At 45.7% G+C, this 22783-nt stretch overlaps 1 protein-coding gene across 2 annotated transcripts in view; it reads left to right on the forward strand.

Moving 5' to 3' along the window:
* Positions 1 to 22783, forward strand: part of LOC119977184 (E3 SUMO-protein ligase ZBED1-like) — an 89094-nt gene that overhangs the window by 41947 nt on the left and 24364 nt on the right. The window contains exon 2 of one of the 2 annotated variants that reach the window (XR_005463135.1): positions 14701 to 15376. The exons of the other annotated variant lie outside the window; for it this stretch is intronic. The gene's annotated coding sequence lies outside the window, so the exon portion shown is untranslated. Of the gene's footprint in view, positions 1 to 14700; positions 15377 to 22783 lie in introns of those variants that run through there. 2 annotated transcript variants of the gene reach the window in all.

Raw genomic sequence — 22783 nt, forward strand, 5'->3', positions numbered from 1 at the left:
GAAAAGGGAATTAAACAAAATTCAAGAAAATACATGAGAATACATAATAGGGCAACACAAGATATACAATGTTACTACATAAGCATTGGATTTGTTTATTATCATGTGTACCGAAGTACAGTGAAAAGTATTCTTCTGTGTGCAGTCCTGACAGATCATTCCATACATTATATAAAAACATAGGGCAAACATAAATGCACAATATAAATACATGCGCAGAAGCACTGGGGTTGATTTAGCACCATGGACCAAACAGCTGGCTTATAATGCAGAACAAGGCAGCAGCGCGGGTTCAATTCACATCCTGGCCTCCCCGAATAGGTGCCGGAATGTGGCGACTAGGGGTTTTTCACAGTAACTTCACTGAAGCCTGCTTGTGACAATAAGCGATTATTATTATTATTTTCTTCCCTCAAGGACATTAATGAACCAGATAAGTTTTCCAACAGTTGACAATGGTTTCCTGGTCATCATTAGACTTTTAATTCCAGATTTTCTGTTTTATTTCACCATCTGCCGTGGTGGGGATCGAATCCAGTCCCAGGATGTTACCATGGGTCTCAAGATTGTTAGTCAAGTGATATGAGCACTGCACCTCCTCCCCATCCTCCATGCTTGCAAGGACACCAAATAGCAAATTAATACGAACGCAAATGATCATAAAATCATATTTTGAGTTGAGGGAGTAAAAAAGTGTTGTGCGGAGACAGCCGGGAAGTGGGATCTGTTTGGAGTGCTCCAACACAGCTCCAGGAAAGATATGATCAGCCATATGGCCTCCACCTGTGTAGTAAACCTTCCTGGTTTTATATCACAGTGAGTGTTATCACCTTTTATTCTCGTTGATATGTGTGACAATTTAGAACTCACTTGTGAAATCATACCGTAGTTTACTGTTATTTATGGTGTATCCTTGATTCTAGATTTTCAAGAAAACTTTCCCCAGGGAAAAAATGTAACGTTCCTGTTCATGCATTGCCTGTGATGCATCCAGCGTTGTGCATAAAATTACACAAAAGTGGAAACTCCTTGCCTCTTGTTTACAACTGTGCAAATATCCATGTATTCCAATTTCATTTTGACCTTGCAAAGCCCAGCTCTGAGCAGATTTCCAGTGAGTCTGGTCAGTCCTGATTGTTGTGTTATGCTTCTTCATGTAGCATAAACTGCTTCCTTGATGTATACTCTGACAAAGGAACGTTCAGACTTGGAGATAGGTTTAACATTTTTTGAACAGTTAACAATTCTCCTATTTGAGTTCGACTCTCCTGCTGATCTTACTCTAGTAACTCAATCTAACTAACCAGTCTGCTCTAATCCATGCGGTGGGTGTGATGCTTCTGATCTGCCCCTGTCCCTTTGAGTGTCGCCTATGGAAAAGAGGAAGAGCGTGTGTGCCCTGTCCTTTTATATGGGTAGCCCCCTTGTGGTAGTGTCACCTCTGGGTGTGTCTTGACTGCCCATTGGTCGTGTCCTATCTTACTGACCTGTTGGTTGAATGTCTGTATGTCATGATGTCTCTGGTGCTCCCTCTAGTGTTTACTCAGTCCTAGTGTATCTACATTAACCCCTTGTGTATCTACAGTGATGCATATTACCACACTGACCACTCCGATTCCAAGCCTGATCAGCGTTTTCTAAACTTTTTATGACTTCCTTCCTGTAATGTTCTGCTCATCGAGGTGAGGGATGTAAAATTTTTTATTTGTTCAAGGGATGTGGACACCATTGGCTCGGCCAGTGTTCATTGTCTGTCCCTGATTGCCTTTGAGAAAGCGGTTGTGAGCCGCCCTCTTCAGCCTGTACACCCACAGTGGTGTTAGAGAGAGTTTTCAGTTGCTTGACTCAGGAATATTGAAGGAGCGGTGATATATTTCCAAGTCAGGATGGTGTGTGACTTTGAGGAGATGTTGAGCTGGTGGTGGTCCCATGTGTCTGCTGTCCTTGTTCTCCTCTGTGCTAGAGGTCAAGGGTTTGGAAGGTGCTGTCGAAGGAGCAAAGTTACTACTCGGAAATGGAATGCTTTCCACTCCAGGCCTCCCTATTGTGCAGTTATACATGGTGTAAACCTTCCTCTACTCTGCCCCAACAATGTGTCTTAACCCCAACCTCTGAGTGAGAGTTCCACTACACCCGTGTGATTTTTATCCATTTGTTACCCGAATTGATACTGAATTCAAGGCAGTTTTGTTCTGTGAAGCCATGCACACTAGGAAGGCGACTGCTCGCAACTAAACAGTTACATGTTCACAGAGTCAAAGACGTTTACAGGACAGGAAAAGCCCTTTGGCCCATCGCACCTACACTGGTCAAAAATAACCTCCTAAGTATTATAATCCCATTTTCCAGCTCTTGGTCCAAGGCCATGCGTGTCTTGGCATCGCAAGTGAACACCTAAATACATCTTAAATTGTATGAGGGTCTCTGCCTCCTCTCTTTCGCATTTAAAAAAATATTTTTATTGAAGTTTGCCATTTTTACACTGCACAAAGAAATAGATGATGGTAACAGTTTACATGTTGTTCATTTCTGACCCCCGCACCCTCCCTTTGCCCCCCCCCCCCCCCCCCCCCCCCGTCTATATTCCCCTTTTTTGCCGTTTCCAGGTCTTAGCCTAGGCCCTTTCTTTCACCAGAGATGGTTTGTTTGGTGTTTGGCTTATTCTTGTGGCTTTGTGATGGGCCCTCTGGTCCCCATGTCGGTCTCTCACTGTGCTCCCCTTTGGTGTTTCCTTCGGTCTCTCCCCCCCGTTGCCCCCCTCCCATTCCTGTCTGCTTTTGGTGGTCGTAGTGGCTCCTCCTCCCCACCCCCACCCCTCGTTCTATCAGGTATTGGCTTCAAACAGGTCTTGAAACAGGTTGGTGAATGGCCTCCAAGCTTTGTGAAACCCAACTTCAGACCCTCAGATGGTTTATTTGATCTTCTCCAGGTGGTGAAATTCCAAAAGTTCCACCAACCAGTCTGCAGCTGTGGGTGTCCACCACCCTTTCAGGCAGTGAGTTCCAGACCCCCACCACCCTCTGGGTGAAAAAGGCTTTCCTCACATCCCGTCTAAACCTCCTGCCCCTTATCTTAAATCTATACCACTGGTCATTGATAATAATAATCTTTATTAGTGTCACAAGTAGGCTTACATTAACACTGCAATGAAGTTACTGTGAAGATCTCCTAGTCGCCACACTCCGGCACCTGTTCGGATACACAGAGGGAGAATTCAGAATGTCCAATTCACCAAACAAGCACGTCTTTCGGGACTTGTGGGAGGAAACTGGAGCACCCGGAGGAAACCCATGCAGACTCCTCACATACAGTGACCCAAGCCGGGAATCGAACCCGGGTTCCTGGTGCTGTGATGCAACAGTGCTAATCACTGCCACCATGCCGACCTGTTCCCTCCACCAAGGGGAAAGGTTCTAATTTTGTAAATCATGAGTATTTATCTTATTGTAATGTGTATTTCCTTCCCTTGGTAGGTCTATATGCTGACACCTGTTTCCATGCCTCAGCCAAAGCTGTCCCCTAACCGGTCACACTAAAAGACGTCAGAGCAACTTACACCATCAGTATCTTGGCTTTATTTGTAATCAGGAATCATAATCCTGAACCTGTCATTCATTAAGACAACAACCCCCTCAAGCACTAAATGTACTTTGCTATTCACATCGGTTCATTCTTGATCTTACTTTTTAATCATTTTTTGAAAAATCCACAACCCTGTTTCACCCACCAGCTTGCTTTACGTAACACTCTATGTAGGGAAACCCTGAACGGTCCATATAGAGACATCAGGAAAAATGGATGACAAAGCAAGGAGATGTGGAATGTGACCAAGAGTTTGGCCAAATAAGCATTTAAGTGAAAGCCTTAAAAGAGCAGAAGGATTTGATCAGACAGGGGTTTGGAGAGAGAATTCCAGAATATGGGACTAGGTGCAAGAACGCCCGGCACGACGTGGATAATGAGGAAGTCCGTTGACCTCGGGAGGGATTCTCCGGTTGCCAGGTGGACGTGGCCGGAGAATCCCTCCCTAGGTTTCTGAAGGAATGGTCACAAATGGTGGGTCAATGGGAGAGGGGAATGGGCAAGATACCAAAGTCGGAGAGACATAGAGTTTTGTGGGAAGGGGGTTGTCAGGCTGCCTGAGATTGTAGAGATAGACAGCTGTAATCCCCTATCAGGAATTTGAACCCACAAATGAGAATTGCAAATTTGAGGCGTGGGGAACTAGGAGCCACAAAGGTAATTTCGACCGGCTGACAGGGGAGTGAGATTTGTGCAAGATTGTTTCAGATGCCAACATTAATAGAGGTTGGGAAGCCAGCCAAGAGAACATGCAAATCATTGGCTGTACAAAAAAAGAGATGATCTTCCCAGTGATTGACAGAATGAATCACTCGAAAAGATTTCATATTTTAAGACTTTTACTGCAACAAACTAAACTCAGCAAAAGTCAAATTACACGAGACATATATCAAATTAAAGCTCTTTTTGTATTAATTAACGATCACAACCTCGGCCTTATGAAACTATTGATCTTTATGCCATGCTTCTGACAGATATGTAGCATTAGAGATTAAGTCCCAACTTGCTCCCAGCTTTCCAGCAGGCTCATTTCATTTTGCCACATTGGGTTGACTTTTCTGGTGTTCTTCGGAAATCATTCCACCCTGTCTGAATATCTTCTGTCAGCAAGGCCCAGATTGGCATCTCCTTGTTCCTTAAATCTCTAAAAGTCCTGTCAGTATTGTCCCCTTCCTTTCGAACAAGCATTCCACTTTGTTGTTAACATGAACACAGTTCACCCTGCACTTCACAGTAGAAGCTGCTGCATCTCCAACCAATAGTAATAATTTTGCCTCTCTTTTTTTCTTGTGTCTCTATGTACAATAAAGCAGATGTTCCTTCTACTGTGTCAAGGTGCGTGAGCTTGATTTTTCAATATGTTTTGTTATGGGTCTCTTACCAATGACAGCCAGATCATATAAACATGTCTCCGGGCTGAGGCTTAGGGTGACCAGCTGCCCCCAACCTAGAACATTCTGTTTTACCTTAAGTTAAAAGAGGCATTTTAAACCATCACTGTCTTATGGACTTCCACATTTGTAACACAAGGGCTTGCAGTAGGATCTCAGCAGCAGTCGGCTGAATCACGCAACATTATGAAGGTGGAAGGAGGAGATATTTGTGACGGAAAGGAAATGGGGGTCAGAAAATCAGCTTGTGGTAGAATAGGATGCCAAGAGTATGTAAAATCTGGTTCAGCTTGAGGTCAGTGACCGGGTGGGGGAAAGGAATTGCTGGCAAGTATTAGAAGCTAGTAGCAGAAATAGAAGATGATGGCTTCAATCTTTTTGATGTTCAATGAGAGGAAACGGTAGCTTTTATTTTAGCATTGGGCATTGAATAAGGAGCCTGGCAACACAAAGTCTCTTGCTGGTTTAGCACAGGGCTAAATCGCTGGCTTTGAAAGCCGACCAAGGCAGGCCAGCAGCACGGTTCAATTCCCGTACCAGCCTCCCCGAACAGGCGCTGGAATGTGGCGACTAGGGGCTTTTCATAGTAACTTCATTTGAAGCCTACTTGTGACAATAAGCGATTTTCATTCATTCATTCATTTGGGGCAGCAGGGTAGCATGGTGGTTAGCATAAATGCTTCACAGCTCCAGGATCCCAGGTTCGATTCCAGGCTGGGTCACTGTCTGTGTGGAGTCTGCACGTCCTCCCCCTGTGTGCGTGGGTTTCCTCCGGGTGCTCCGGTTTCCTCCCACAGTCCAAAGATGTGCGGGTTAGGTGGATTGGCCATGCTAAATTGCCCGTAGTGTCCTAAAAAAAGTAAGGTTAGGGGGGGGTTGTTGGGTTACGGGTATAGGGTGGATACGTGGGTTTGAGTAGGGTGATCATGGCTCGGCGCAACATTGAGGGCCGAAGGGCCTGTTCTGTGCTGTAATGTTCTATGTCTATGTTAAAGTTAGTGCAGATTGAGGGAGGTGATGGAGAGGTAGACATAGGTGCTGTCAACAAGTGGAAGTTGACCACATGTCTGCAGATGATGCCAAAGGGCATTGCGTAGGTTAGGTATTTGAGGGGCCTGAGAGGCAATGGTGGAAGGGAGGAATGAGAAGCCATTTTTGGAGATCATGTAGCTATGGTTAGATAGGTGTGGTAATCACCCCTGTTGTATATATTAGGAGAGGTGTGCTAAGGCCCTGTACTACAGGTACGGAGGTAGTCCCTGCCTGCTGGCTCCGCCCAGTAGGTGGAGTATAAATATGTGTGCTCCCCGTACAGCAGACATTTCGCCAGCTGCTGTAGGAGGCCACACATCTTAGTGTAATAAAGCCTCAGTTGTATTCAAATCTCGTCTTTGTGCAATTGATCGTGCGTCAATAGGTAAGAGGATGAGGAAACCACAGTTAGGCACACAGTGGAGGAGGAGTTATGGAATAGGATGTTGCGGCCACCATGTTGAATGCTCCAGAAAGGTTGAGGAAGATTAATACACCATGGTAACGATCACAGAGAATTGTAATTTGTGATTTTGGCCAGGGCTGTTTAGTTGCTGTGGTAGGGAAGAAAATATGAGAGATTCAAATGAGGGCAGAATTTTCCTTTGGGATTCAGACCCTGACGACAGGATAAATTGCAGATTCTGATCCCATACTATGTTGACTATAGTCACCAAACAATGACTTCTGCAGGAATGACCAATCAGTGCCAGAGGACGCACTCATCTTCTAATTAAGGCGGGCTCTCAGAGCTGGAATGCCAACAGAAGGCCCTCCAAAACTGAAGGATGTTGGCACAATTGTGGAGGGAAACCACAGCTGTAGCTGTGGCCAGGTTGGTTTGCTCAGTGCTCCAGGATCACTTGAGGCTTTTCCCACAACCGCCCCCACCCTCCTAAACCCACTCCCCCACCCCAGTCTGCTGCCAGGAGGTTGTACATACATAGATACATAGAAACATAGAAGATAGGAGCAGGAGGAGGCCTTTTGGCCCTTCGAGTCTGCTCCGCCATTCATCACGACCATGGCTGATCATCCAACTCAATAGCCTTATCCTGCTTTCTCCCCGTAGAGTGTCTCCTTATCTCTGTCCGAAATTGTTTACCTGAGTCCTCAGGCTGTCACCTCTGGTTCTGGACACACCCATCATTGGTAACATCTTCCCTGCATCAACCCTGTCTATTCCTGTTAGAATTTTATAATTCTCTATGAGATCCCCCTCATTCTTCTGAACTCCAGCGAGAACAATCCCAGCCTAGTCAATGTCTCCTCATATGACAGTCCCGCCATCCCTGGAATCAGTCTGGTAAACCTTTGCTGCACTCCCTCGAGAGCAAGAACATCCTTCCTCAGAGAAGGAGACCAAAATTGCGCACAATATTCCAAGTGTGGCCTCACCAAGGCCCTGTACAATTGCAGCAACACATCCCTGCTTCTATACTCAAAACCTCTTGCAAGGAAGGCCAACAGACCATTAGCCTTCTTTACCGCCTGCTGCATCTGCATGCTTACCTTCAGCGAATGGTGCACAAGGACACTCAGGTCCTGCTGCACACTCCCCTCTCCCAATTTACAACCATTCAGGTAGTAATCTGCCTTTCTGTTTTTGCTTCCAAAATGAATAACCTCACACTTATCCAAATTATACTGCAGCTGCCATTAGTTTGCCCACTCGCCCAACCTGTCCAAATCTTGCTGTAGGATCCCTGTATCCTCGTCACAATTCACCCTCCCACCTAATTTGGTATCATCTGCAAACTTTGAGATGTTACATTTTATTCTCTCATCCAAATCATTAATATATATTGTGAATAGCTGGGGTCCCAGCACCGATCCCTGTGGTACCCCACTGGTTACTGCCTGCCAATTTGAAAAGGATCCATTAATCCCTACTCTTTGTTTCCTCTCTGCCAACCAGTTTTCTATCCACCTCATCCCAATCCCATGCGCTTTAATTTTGCACAATAATCTCTGATGCGGGACTTTGTCAAACGCCTTCTGAAAGTCCATATATAGCACATCGACTGGCTCTCCCTTATCGGCTGTACTGGTTACCTCTTCAAAGAATTCCAACAGATTTGTTAAGCATGATTTTCCCTTCATAAATCCATGCTGACTCTGACTGATCCTGCCACTGTATCCTAGTTACCACCTTAGTTGGTCTGTAATTGATTCAACAAGCTACCAGTCGCTGTTGGTTGGGTGGTTGTTCCACACCCAATTTGGCCTCCAGGAAAATGGGTAGAAACTGGCTTGTGCCAGGGAATTCTGTGCCCACTCATCTCTGTTCTCACCCTCTTGCAAACACCAAAATACTGCCGCAGAGAGAGTTTGGGAAAATTGAATAACTCAACAGCTGCAGGATTATCATAGTGAATAGAAGGAAAAAGCTGGATGGTTTAGAGTTTGAATGTGTAATTGCCAATGCCAGGGGTGGGGGGTAGTTTTTAGCACGCAAAGAGGCAGAAGAGGATGGATGGGTGTAGTGGATTGTAGGTGGTGATTGATGTAAGGATGTGATTGGAGGAAGCCTTTCAGTGATTGACTCCATGGGGTATGGCTAGACAATGGGAGAAGGCACCAATGAGGGGTGGTCATGAACGTAGAACAAAGAACAAAGAAAATTACAGCACAGGAACAGGCCCTTCGTCCCTCCCAGCCTGCGCCGATCCAGATCCTTTATCTAAACCTGCCGCCTATTTTCCAAGGATCTACTTCCCTCTGTTCCCCGCCCGTTCATATATCTGTCTAGATGCATCTTAAATGATGCTATCGTGCTCGCCTCGACCACCTCCGCTGGCAAAGCGTTCCAGGCACCCACCACCCTCTGCGTAAAAAACTTTCCACGCACATCTCCCTTAAATTTTTCCTCTCTCACCTTGAAATCGTGACCCCTTGTAATTGACACCCCTACTCTTGAAAAAAGCTTCTTGCTATCCACCCTGTCCATACCTCTCATAATTTTGTAGACCTCAATCAGGTCCCCCCTCAACTTCCATCTTTCCAACGAAAACAATCCTAATCTACTCAACCTTTCTTCATAGCTAGCACCCTCCATACCAGGCAATATCCTGGTGAACCTCCTCTGCACCCTCTCTAAAGCATCCACATCCTTCTGATAATGTGCCGACCAGAACTGCACGCAGTATTCCAAATGTGGCCTAACATGTAATATTTATTTGGTGGGCGAGGTCAACAAGGAAAGTGGTGGGTGATGAATTCAGGCAAGAGGGCAAGAGGAGCCAAGAATGTGATTTAAACCTTTGAGAATGAGGCTTCTCTGAGTGCTGTAAGGTTTTGAGGTATAAAACCCTTATAATCAAAACAAACTCTTCAGGTTCGAATTTTTTATTTCCACACCAGAGACCTCAGTTGTGCTTGACCTACAAGGTACAAAAACTAGTGTTATGAATCAAGTAGAATTTATTCAGCAAGATTTCACACATATTTAACAACAAGCAATGAAGACAACACAAAGGATTTTCTTCTCTCAAGACACCAGGAAATCTTGGTGTTGTCAGCACAGACGATGTAGCTCTTTTTTGTCTTCTGAAGTGACATTGAATTGTGTCCAGAAGAGTCGTATCTCAGAAACCATGGCATCATTGTGTCAATGAGAATTACAATTTCTCAACTTTTATCCTCAGTTTCCAATCCTCCCTTTTTTTTGGAGATGGTCCAATTTCACTCCTCCTATTGGCTATCGGACATAAATCGTGTGTCACCCCACCTTTGCAACAACCCCTGCTTTATGGGTCCAGAAGTTTACATTCCATCAAAAACAAATGCACATTTTCTTCCAGCTGCAAAGAAGCCCATAAATAAAGTCACATTCTCTTTCCAACATATCTTAACCTAAGTCCCCACTCTAAATCTGTTAAAATCAACAGTTCAGACCATTTCCTATCATAATATCAGTGAATAAAGCTTTCCTCTCTGGTACAGATTAATTAAAGCAATGCACTGTTTGTTTCAACATAAGGGGCTGGACTCTGCGGCTATGTCCGCAGGATCCATCTGGTCTTACGACCAGAAAGTAGGCTCCGCCCCCGCACTGATGCTCCATCTGGTAGGGGGCTAGTAGCTGGCAGCGTACAGCCTCTGGCTTTACCTGCGAATACGGCCACAAAATGGTCGGGTCTGTGGCCACGCATGCGTACGGCGACGGCCTACAACGGCCGTGCAGTGCAATATGGCGCTGGGCACGTCTGCCAAAAACTGCCCCCTGTAACCTCCCTCGCCACCCCCGGATCAACCCCCACTAGTCCCCCCGTCGAAGCCCCCCTGCCAGCGGAAAAGGCTCCCCCCCCCCCCCCACCCCCGGACTGGTGGTGCTAGACACAGTCTGGAGCCGCCACGCGAGGTCCCCGAACGTTGTGAGGACACGCGCCCCACACAGTCGGGGACGCTGTCCATTGGAGGATGACCTCAGGTGGCGTCCATACGGAGTGCGGCGTACTGCTCGAGTACGCCATTTTTGAGGGGGCGGAGCATCGCAAAAACGCGACCCCCTGATTCCCAGGTAAATGTGGATTCTCCAGCCGATTGCCGAAGGTATCATCATAAGTACAGGCTGCTTTTAGATATTCCTTCAAACTGATTTAAAAACAAACACCTACGCGTATTCTGGCCATGAAGACAGCTTCAGCTCAAAAGTGCTCTGTCATAAAACAATAAATCTATTTTGTGTCTTCATGAACAACCAATGTTCCTGTTTCCCAAACTACCTTGACTCTTAATTGTCCAACAGAAACTCCAATTAACCATTTTGAAAGTTCATGAATATTAGTCCACCCTATACAAACCCCGATAAACATATTCTTATCAAAACCTTACAGTGCTGAGGCTGAGGGAGGGTCTCTAGGTGAGAAAATCAAAATAGGATGGAGGTTTGTGGTAGAGGATTTAAAACAAATATTTTTCTTGGCATTTTCAGTTATACATAATAAAACATTGTGTCCAATATTTACAGTTTGTGCAGTTCTTATGTACATACAATCATTCTTGGTGTTCCTTCCCCCCCTTTCCCTCGCCCTGCCCCCCCCCCCCACCCCCTTTTGCTGACCCCTCCGAGGCATCCCCCTCTTTTGTTCTGGGTGTTCTGTCCCCTAGCTCCTATTCTCCCCTCTCCCCTTCCATTTGTGGTTTCTGTTGTCAGCCTTGTGGATTCATGGCTTTCTCCTCCCTGTAGTTCCCCTGAGTTTCCTCCTCTCTTCCTCCCCTCTTGTCCCTAGAGTTGTGTATCTCTGTCTGCTTTCTCCCATCTCTCACTTTTTCCCGAGTCGCTGTTGGCCTCAGATTTTAAAGCAAAGGTGAGAGGTGTGAAATAAGGTGTTGTGATATCAGGAGAAGGTCCCCAAAAAGTAGAGAGATACAAATGGAATTTGATGCTCAGGACACATCACCGCCAAGATGGTTTGAGCTAGGTATGTTGTGGAATGTAAAGCTAACTGGAGAAGCTTCAATCAGAGGCAAGGTTCTACCGCTGGTGAGTTACATTTCCTCAAAACCATGATCTCAATTCACAATAAGGTAAAGTCGCCATTGTCCCAGAAGACCATAGGCTACTTTCCCCTTTGAGAGGGGGGTAGGTACTGACTGGTGATGGTTTAACCTGAGGATCACCATACCTCAGGCTCGGGGCAAGGTTGAGAAGGCGGGCCTTCATGAATAACTATATGGTATGGATATCAAGGATCTCATGAGGAGGCAATTATGGAGAGCAATGGTGATTGATCTGCTGGCCAGAGATTGGAGAGTTTGAGTGGGTGCACTGGGTAGGAAAGGCTGGTGATAGGGCATGGCGGTTCATTAGACAGGCTGGCGGTAAAGAGATGTGCTGGGCCCATCTGAGGATGTGAGCAAGACACATAGGATAGCTGCGGGATTTGTCTAGGCGGTTTGCCCTGCCTGCAACAGTAGTGGACTCGTCAACATTATGGGCATTTAAATGGTCATTGGATAAACATATGGACGATAAGGGAAAAGTGTAGATGGGCTTTAGAGGGGTTTCACAGGTTGGCGCAACATCGAGGGCCAAAGGGCCTGTACTGCGCTGTAATGTTCAATATTCTATGTTTCTAACCTGGAACAACAGGAGGTCAGCAAGGTAAAGGAATAGTGCCATGTACAAGCAGGGATGGGAATACCGAGTCACAGAGAAATGAAAGTTGATACATAACTGGGTGACAGGAAGAGACAGGAGAGATGGCCTGAGATCAGCTTAGAATATAAAAATGAAAGTAGGCCATTGAGCCACTTCGCCATCCAATTATATTTCACCGGATCTGTATCTTAACTGTATCTTCTGAAAATGAAAGTAGCTTATTGTCACAAGTAGAATTCAAATGAAGTTACTGTAAAAAGCCCCTAGTCGCCACATTCCGGCGCCTGTTTGGGGAGGCTGATACGGGAATTGAACCGTGCTGCTGACCTGCCTTAGTCTGCTCTCAAAGCCAGTGAATTAGCCCTGTGCTAAACAGCCCTTGCCTTCGTTCCGTAATACTTAATACCCTTGTTGAATAAAAAATATATCACACTCTGTTCTGAAATTTTCAATTGATCCCGAGTCTCAATGGTTAATTTGGGGGAGAGAGTCCCGGGTTTCCATGAGCTTTTGTGTGAAGAATTGCTTCTCCTGTGAATGGCTCAGCTTTAATTTTAAGGTTATGCCTCCTTGTTCCGGCCACCTGTATCAAAGGAAACAATTTCCCTGCATCTACCCTATTTTAAACATCTGCTAAATTCATTTTTAAAAATAAATTTAGAGTACCCAATTCTTTTTTTCCAATCAAGGGGCAATCTATCTTGGCCAATCCACCGGCCCTACACATCTTTGGATTGTGGGGACAAGACCCACGCAGACACAGGGAGAATGTGCAAACTCCACATGGACAGTAACCTGGGACCGGGATCGAACCCAGATCCTCGGCGCGGTAAGGCAGCAGTGCGAACCACTGAGCAACCATGCCGCCCAATCTTCTAAATTCATAAGTAATGGGGCCTCACGGTAGCATGGTGGTTAGCATCAATGCTTCACAGCTCCAGGGTCCCAGGTTCGATTCCCGGCTGGGTCACTGTCTGTGTGGAGTCTGCACGTCCTCCCCGTGTGTGCGTGGGTTTCCTCCGGGTGCTCCGGTTTCCTCCCACAGTCCAAAGATGTGCGGGTTAGGTGGATTGGCCATGCTAAATTGCCCGTAGTGTAAGGTTAATGGGGGGATTGTTGGGTTACGGGTATACGGGTTACGTGGGTTTAAGTGGGGTGATCATTGCTCGGCACAACATTGAGGGCCGAAGGGCCTGTTCTGTGCTGTACTGTTCTATGTTAAATGCGCTTGGGTCTGGAGTGGCAGTGGAAACCTGCACCCCAATGCACACAGCGGAAATTTGGTGTGCACAGGCATGGCGGAGATTCAAGGAGAGATGGCCTGGTCATCATTGTTAACCAATTAACAACTGTCCGCCTGCTGGTGGGAGGCATCATTGGACCACAAAACCCTACCGCATATCATAGAACCATCTATCTCTTCTTAAAAATTCCATCTAACATGACCACACACACACAAACAAAGAAAAAACTGGTAGGGTCTTTCTTCAGCGATTGTTTCAAACGATGGGTGTTATTAAATAAAGGATAACGTTCGCAGGGTCTCGACCACCTCATGTGGTCCCGGTGGATGTTTGGAAATTCTCACCAACGGAGAGGTGTTTTGATGGAGAGGCGAATACAGGCTGGATCAATTCTTCTTGTCTCTGCTTTGTAGGCCCAAATGCAGACTAGTTACACTCAGATTAAGATTCTCTGACCGCAGGTTGGGAACCACGCGCAAATTCAGAAAAAGCAGAGAGAGAGTCCAATAGGGTAGCTTTCCGTTCTCAGCTTATTCCCAAACAAGACTGACTTCAAAACGAGCAGCTTCAAAACCTAAAGGTTCTCTCTGCCATGTAACTTCCAGTAAGTCACTAGCCTTTTTGCCTTTCAGTTTTATCCTTCCATTATTAAAGTGATGGCTGTTCAAAACAAATTGATCTTCCTCAAGCACCATGCAGGCCAGGTGAATTCTTGAAAGAAGACAGGCTTGCTCCCAGTTCAAGGTGAACTTATGACTTTCTTTCATAAAAACTGCAGTTTCACAGTGGATGATCTATCTCCTTCTCCTCCTGACACCCCCATTATCACGGTCTTCGGCCAATTCGATTTACTCCACATGAAATGGCTGAAGGCAGTGGATGCTCAAAGACTATAGGACCTGGCAACATCCTGCCAGTAGCATTGAAGACTTGTGCTTCAGAACTAGCCACATCCCTGGCCAAGCTGTTTCAGCTACACCACAGGTATCTACCTGACAAGGTGAAAAGGCAAGTGGAGTGTATCCCATCATATTTCTGACTTATGCCTTGTAGATGCTGGACTGATTCCGGGGAGACAATAGGTAAGTTATTTGTGACAAGGTTCCCAATCTCTGCCCTGCTTTTGCAGCCACAGTACGGTCTAGTTCACTTTCTGGTCAATGGTAACCCCCAGGATGTTGATAGTGGGAGGGGTCAGAGATGGCAATATCAAGGGGAGATGGTTAGATTCTCTCTTGTTGGAAATGGTCATTGCTTGGCACTTCTGTAATGTGAATATTACTTGTGTTATGATTGCTGGTCTTTATAAGACAGTTATGTTTTAAACTGTCTCCTTTAATTCAAGGTAAAATGGAATAGTATGAAGAGGGGAATGTGACCTCCCACGAAAGCTGCCCGGAGATGAGCCCATGTGAGCTGCCTGTTATGGGGGCAGAAACTTAAATCAAAACTTATTCAAAGTAAGGGGCAAGTTTTAACATGTGGACAGAAAGGAGGAGGCCTTGGTGCTACCCAGGTTCTTGGAGTCAGTCAGATCAAGATTTTTGTGGGAAGAAGACGCACAAGAGGTGCTGCTTTGTCAAGCAGGAAAAAGAGACATTTTTCAAGTTATCGACCAGGCAGGTTGCTGGTGAGAACATTTTCCCATTTTGAAGAAATGAGGTTTGAAAAGATTTAAAGAATACAGAATCGCCAGAGGGTAACTTGCTGCTGGGAGTATATTGAATTATGCTCAAATGGTTGAGTAAAGGGACTTACTTTAAAAGGACGCTGGAAGATTGACCATGGCGGGACAGGGATAGGAAATCCTGTTGAAGCCAGGACGGGCATTGGGTTTTAAAAACAAGATGACACTTCTGCTGAAAATGCAGTGTGATGTATGAATATGGTGTGAGGTATTCAGTTGTGTTAAAAAGTTAACAGGGAATAACTGTACTTTAATGTATTAATTGCCTGCTAAGTAATGTTTAGTCTATGTCGATTTTAATGTTTTTGTTGCAGTAAAATTCTTACAACATGAACTCTCGTTGTGTGATCCTTTGAGTTGGTCACCAGGAAATGCATATTTGTTTTGAAAAAGCTATCAGTCTCTAAGCAGTGCTTTTCAAACTTATTCTCAGGGTCACTCTTTTGCCAACCAGCCAACCTTCGGACCCTTACTGGCGGACCTTTGCGATCCACGCCGACTGACATTTGCAACCCACGCCGGCCGAACTTCGCGACACACCGCGGCCGACCTGTGCGACACATGCCACGCTTACCGTTAATGTGCAAGGGGAACCTGCTTGGTCCTCATGATCTCACTTGAATCAGGTTCAAAGGAGGAGGGGACAATGTGGATATGAGGTGCAGACTTCAGCCAGATACTTTGTTCCGCCTTTATCTTTATGGAAACAGAAAATCCAAACTCGCACATGTAGGTCATTGTGAAGGGCAATAGGAATAAAACAAATGTTTTACTCAGCACTGGATGCCCCTGGGAGATGCTACACCAGAATGCTGACGGTCTCATGGGTGTGTTTTTAATGTGATATCACAGGTCAGCTACAGCAGAGTAGTCTTTTAATTTGAGTCAGCTGTAAGTTTATAACTGACTCTGGGATCTTAACCTCAAAAGGAATTTTTCACCCACCCCTTACCTTTCAAAATCTGAAAATTCTCCTCTCATTTGCCAGTACTTCCCTGCATATAATACACATGGGCTTTCCATCCTTATATGTATTGGCACACTTGGCAAAACCATAACTCAAGAAATTGTCTTTCTACTGCTTTGTTCTGAAATTAAGTTTCTTCTTTGTAAACTGTTAACCAGAGGCCCTGGAGCTCTGTACAGAGCTCGCACTGTTCTGTTCTGCGCTGGACTCTCCTGCGCAGCTCTCTCCAGCAGATACTGTTGAGAGATCCTGCCCAACAGGTCTGTTTGAGTCTCTGGACTTATTTTACTTTTCAGAAAATGATTCATCCTCACAGCCCTCTTTCCAGCTGCTGGAAAATGGAAGTTACTCTGCTCCGTGATTTTGCGCCACAAACACTTACATGTTGGCGCTTGACGTAGGTGTATGTGCAGGGCATGTGACCTGTTCTCTGCTGCCACGTCTGGATGGAGGACTCCCCACAGCCTCATTTATTTTGATTTAGAAGGCGGCAATGGCCGCCATTCTCAATGTAAAAGCCGGTAGTGGTCGTTGGGAGCTTCTCGCGCAATCGGAACCACCGCAAGAACAGCGTGACCAATCGCTTCATGACCATCCCGACACCCGCCCATGACACACCCGCCTGTCATGACCCGCACTTTGAAAAACCCTGCTCTACAGGGATTGTAAAGTTTATCAGCCCAAGCCTGAATATTGTTCAGGTCTTGTTGCATATGAACACAGACTGCTTCAGTATTGAAGGAGTTGCGAATGTTTTTGAACATTGTACAATCATCAGTGACATCCCCACTTCTGACCTTATGATGGAGGGAAGTTCTTTGAAAGCCACCGAAAATAGTTGGGCCTTGACAACTACTCTGAGGAATTCCCAGAAATCTAGCATGCTGGTACAGCAGGCAATTAAGAAGGTAAATGGCACGTTCGCCTTTGTTACAAGAGGAGTAATTTCTTCACTCAGAGGATGGTGAGTCTTTGGAATTCTGTACCCCAGAGGCCCATGGAAGCTCTTTTGTTGAGTATGTTCAAGACAGATCGATAGATTTCTACATATTCAAAGCATCAAGGAATAGTGCAGGAAAATGTGGCGGAATTCTCCATCCTCCTGCATCCGTTTTCTGGTGCAGCGCGCCCCTGCTGGCAGCAGGATTCTCCGTCCTGCCAGCCGGCCAATGGGGTTTCCCATTGTGGGCAACCCCATGCCGCCGGGAAATCCCCGGGCGTGGGTGCACGACCGGCACAATGGAGAATCCCGACAGCGAAGAATCCAGCCCTTGGTCTTGAAGTAGAAGATCAGCTATGATGTCATTAAATGGTGGAGCGGGCTCTAAGGGCTGAATAGCCTACTCCTGTTCTCTTATTAAATAAATTTAGAGTACCCAATTCATTTTTTCCAATTAAGGGGCAACTTAGTGTGGCCAATCCACCTAGCCTGCACATCTTTTGTGTTGTGGGGGCGAAACCCACGCAAACACGGGGAGAATGTGCAAACTCCACACGGACAGTGACTCAGAATTGAACCTGGGACCTCGGCGCCGTGAGGCAGCAATGCTAACCACTGCGCCACCACGCTGCCCTGCCTTCTCCTGTTCTAAAGTTCATATACTCTAAATTCCTGCAGTGATTTCCTGGGACTGGGACGATTTTCCTCAAACAACTGCCACCATCTTCCTTTGTACAGGTTTGACTCCAAACAGTGGAGAGTTTCCCCCCTCATTCCCACTCACTCCAGTTTTGCTCGGGCTCTTTGACCACTCGGTCAAATGCTGCCTTCAATTAAAAAAAATATATTTTTATTCTCCTCCATTTTCACATTTTCTCCCAAATTTACACCCACCAACAATAAACAATAATCAGTAACGAATGCAATGTCAATCCCCATATCAATAACAATAATCCCATCCTCTCACCAAACCCCCAAACAGCAGCCCGCATGTTAACATAAACAAATAACAGAAAGGAATCAGGAATCACCCATAGTCACCATTTAAAAAAAATATCAATTTAGAGTACCCAATTAATTTTTTCCAATTAAGGGGCAATTTAGTGAGGTCACTCCAACTACCCTGCACATCTTTGGGTTGTGGGGGCGAAACCCACGCAAACACGGGGAGAATGTGCAAACTCCACACGGACAGTGACCCAGAGCCGGGATCGAACCTGGGACCTCGGCGCCGTGAGGCAGCAGGGCTAACCCTCTGCGCCGCTGCTCTGCCCTTCATAGTCACCATTAACACATACAGTCCCTCTCCCCCCAACACTCCCAGCCCCCCCCCCCTTAATGTTCGATATAATCCAATTTTCGAAATTGCATAATGAATAACGCCCATGAATTGTAGAACCCCTCGATCCTTCCCCTCAGTTCAAATTTGACCTTCTCAAGAGTCAAGAATTCCAGCAGGTCCCCCCGCCATGCCAGGGCACAGGGTGGAGAGGTTGATCTCCATCCCACAAAAGCTGCCTTCACGTCAAGGTCAATCAATCTCACCTCACCTCTTGAGTTTTGCTCTTGTCCATGTTTGGACCAAGGCTATCTAATAAGGTCAAGAACCGAAAGGCCCTTGTGGAAACCGAAGTGAGCATTAATAGGCAGGTTATTGCTGAGTAACTGCCACCTGATAGCACTCTTGATAAACCCTTTATCACTTTGAGGATGACTAGAGTAATAATAATAATCTTTATCAGTGTCACAAGTAGGCCTTTATTAACACTGCAATGAAGTTATTGAGAAATTCCTGAGTCACCACATTTAGGCGCATGTTTGGTACACTGAGGGAGAATTCAGAATGTCCAATTTACCTAACAAGCACGTCTTTTGGGGCTTGTGGGAGGAAACCGGAGCACCCGGAGAAAACCCACGCACAGCGAGAACATGCAGACTCCGCACAGACCGAAAAAGAGGTAATTGGCTGGATTGGACTAGTGAACAGGGCATACCTGGGCAATTTTTCACATTGTCGGGTAGATGCCTGTGTTGCAGCTGTATTGGAACAGCTTAGCTAGGGGTGTCTTCATCTAGCAGTGCCAGGATGTTGTCAGGTCCCGTAGCCTTTGTGCATCCACTGCTTTCAGCTGTTTCTTGCGATCATGTGGAGTAAATTAAATTGGCTGAAGACTCTGATAATGGGGGCGTCAGGAGGAGACTGATGTAGATCATCCATTCGGTTCCTCTGGCTGAATATGGTTGTAAATGCTTCAGCCTTGCGCTGATATGCTGCCCCCCTCCCCCCCTCATTGATGGTGGAAATATTTGTGGATTCTCCTTCCCTGGTTGGCTGTTTCATTTTCTATCACCATCCATGACAAGATATGGCAGGACCGTAGAACATAGATGCGATCTGTTGGCTGTGGGATTGCTTCCTCTATTGTGTGCTGCTTACGATGTTTGGCATGCATGTCGTTACGAGTTGGAGCTTCATCAGTTGACACCTCATTTTTAGGTGTGCCTGGTGCAGATCATGGCATGTCCTCCCGCAACTCTACCCAATCTCCTCTCAACTTACTCTTCCCTAAGAAGAACAACCCGAGCTTCTCAAATTTATCCTTGTAACTGACGTCCCTCATCTCCATAGCCATTCTTGTAAATCCATTCTGCATCCTCGGCAATGTCCAGGATTGGATGCGAAACTAGTTGGGGTTGAACCAATGTTTTTAATAAAGGTTTGTTACAAGTTCCTTGCCTTTGTGTTGTACTCCTATATTAGTTTGCAAGTTCTCCCCGTGACTGTGTGGGTTTCCTCCAGGTGCTCCGGTTTCCCCCCACAAGTGCCGAAAGATGTACTATTAGGTAATTTGTAATTTCTCCCTCTGTGTACCCAAACAGGCACCAGAATGTGGCTACTAGGGGCTTTTCACAGTAACTTCATTGCAGTGTTAATGTAAGCCTACTTGTGACACTAATAAAGATTATTAGACAGTCCCTTTGCATTTCTCATTCTGCCCTGCCACCTTAGCATAAACTCTTGCTTAATTTGGAAGGTGTGCGTGCGGTGAGGGCGTTTATACTATGACAGGCAAAGGTTACGAAAGTTCTTGGCTGGGTTTTTTTGGCCCTGTCATGGCTGGACACGCAGTGGGAAATTAGGCAGCCCAGCCAGAAGTCAATTGACCTAAGGCGGGGCCGGAAAATCTCACCCTTAGCTTCTTTCGAACAGATGAAACTTTGACGGGGTGAAGGAAATTGACGATCTCAATCTGGTCCGGTTGTTTCATAAAGCAAACAATTGAAACACAAGAGGACGCTCGTTAAAAGTGAGGAAGTTTGGAGCAAAGACAGCAGACAAAGAGAATCTTTTCCTCCAACGTGGAATAGGTTACCAGGGAAAACCACTGAAGCATGCGGAGTGTAGAAATGGGTTCAAAGGATGACTCGGTATATTTTTGGAATGAAACAGGATTGATGGATATCATGAAAAGGTGTGCAGGGCAGCACAGTGACGCAGTGAGGAGCACTGCTGCCTCACGGCGCCGAGGTCCCAGGCTCAATCCCGGCTCTGGGTCACTGTCCATGTGGAGTTTGCGCATTCTCCCCGTGTTTGCGTGGGTTTCGCCCCCCACAACCCAAAGATGTGCAGGGTAGGTGCACTGAGCAACAGGTAGGTGCTAAATTGCCCCTTAATAGGAAAAAATGAATAGGGTACTCTAAATTTATATAAAAAAAGGATTTTCTTGTTTTGTCTAATGCCCTGTATCCAATTCCTGGAATAAGTAGGGGATATATATACCAGGGTCGGTGCAGACTCGATGGGCCGAATGGCCTGTTTGTGCACTGCAGATATTCTATGATTTTATATTTTTGGACTGGTCCTGTTCTTGTGGAAATGGATGATGCACTGAGTAGGACACCCAGCCTTGCCCTCAAGAACTTAGTTTCAAATCTAGCCCAGGCTGATCAGAAGAACGTTGTCTGGAAGCGATGGTTACAGGGATCCTCTGTGGAACACATTTCACTGTGAGAAATCGTGAAAGATTATGTGCAGTCTTCGATAGAGAATGCTTAATGTCCACTTTGATTGAAGGACATACAATTTATGCAGTAAAAGGTTCGAAACAATTGTATACAGTAAAATGTTATAGCTAACAAATATATAGGAGAAAATGGAATGTTGAACTTTATTACAAGAAGGTGATTTGATTTGATTTGATTTATTGTCACATGTACTGAAGTACGGTGGAAATTATTTTTCTGCGGCTGAGGGAACATACACAGTACGTACATAGTAGACAAAAGAATAATCAAGAGAGAACATTGACAAATGGTACATTGACAAACAATGATTGGTTATAGTGCGGAACAAGGGGCCAAACAAAGCAAATACATGAGCAACAGCAGCATAGGGCATCGTGAATAGTGTTCTTACAGGGAACAGATCAGTCCGAGGGGGAGTCATTGAGGAGTCTAGTAGCTGTGGGGAAGAAGCTGTTCCTATATCTGGATGTGCGGGTCTTCAGACTTCTGTACCTTCTGCCTGATGGAAGGGTCTGGAAGAAGGCAATACCTGGGTGTGAGGGGTCTCTGATAATGCTGCCTGCCTTCCTGAGGCAGCGAGAGGCGAGAAGTATAGGAGTAGAGATGACTCACTGCAACTATATAGAGCTTTGGTGAGATCGCACGTGCAGCATTGTGTACAGTTTGATCTCCTTACCTGAGGAAATATATACCTGCAACAAAGGGTCACCAAAATAATTCCTGGGATGGAGAAATTGTCCTACGTGGAAAGATTAAATAGACTGGGAGCTGGATTCTTCCACCCGCTGCAAGATCGCCACAGGTGGGGTTCATTGACCTCGGGTGGGAATTTTCGGTTGCCGGGCTGGGCACGGAAGGTGAATCCCGTCCTGGGTCTTTATACTATGAAGTTTAGAAGAATAAGAGGCGATCCCAGTCCAACATACAGCATTCTGACAGGGCTCGACAGGGTAGCTGTAGAAAAGATGTTTCCCTTGGCTGGAGGACACAGTCTCAGAATTAGGGGCAGGCTATTTCGGAATTTCTTAATCTTTGAAATTATCTGCCCCGGAGGGCTGTGGAGTCTGCAAGTTCAAGACTGAGATCGATAGATTGCTACATATCAAAAATGTCAAGGGATAATGGTCTTGAAGTAGAAGATCAGCCATGATGTCATGAATGGTGGAGTGGGCGAGAAGGGCTGAATGGCCTACTCATGTTCTTGTTTCTCATGTTCTTAGAACTTAACAGTGATAAGTTCTACATAGTGAAAAATGGTACAGGATCTATGCAATAAATATTATATACAATCCCATTCAGGAAAATGTTATACTAAATCTAAAGATTTACAGAGGGATATATATCGGTAGATATATTTGTATTTTTCTTCTTTCCGGGTTTCTGCACCTAGTGTCATAGCTATTTCCACGTAGCCTCTGAGAATTTGGGTGGCAGGAACTTGGATGTAGTATTGAAAAAGGAATTTCTGCCTATACAAAACCTGGCGTGGACCCCTTCTCTGGCTGTGGTATGTTATAATGTATGCAATGAAAGATGATGGCCTGCATATTCAGTCAGGCTGAAGCAGGGTTTATGACCATTCGTTAGACTCACACTTTTCCACACACGTCTTACGAGCAGTTGCATTTGAACTTGCAGTGATTAGAAATCCAAAACAGTGCAGCACCTGCTATAGGGGCGGAGGGGAATAGCACCAGGAAACCAGCATGCTGATCGACAGTGAAAAACTTCATGTCCACCCACCTCCTTACTGGCGCTCATTTTGGCCGAGACATTTAGCCCACGGAGTCTGAACCAAGAAATGTGAG

This window comes from Scyliorhinus canicula, chromosome 14 (assembly GCF_902713615.1).
Source record: "Scyliorhinus canicula chromosome 14, sScyCan1.1, whole genome shotgun sequence".
Lineage (NCBI taxonomy): Eukaryota > Metazoa > Chordata > Chondrichthyes > Carcharhiniformes > Scyliorhinidae > Scyliorhinus > Scyliorhinus canicula.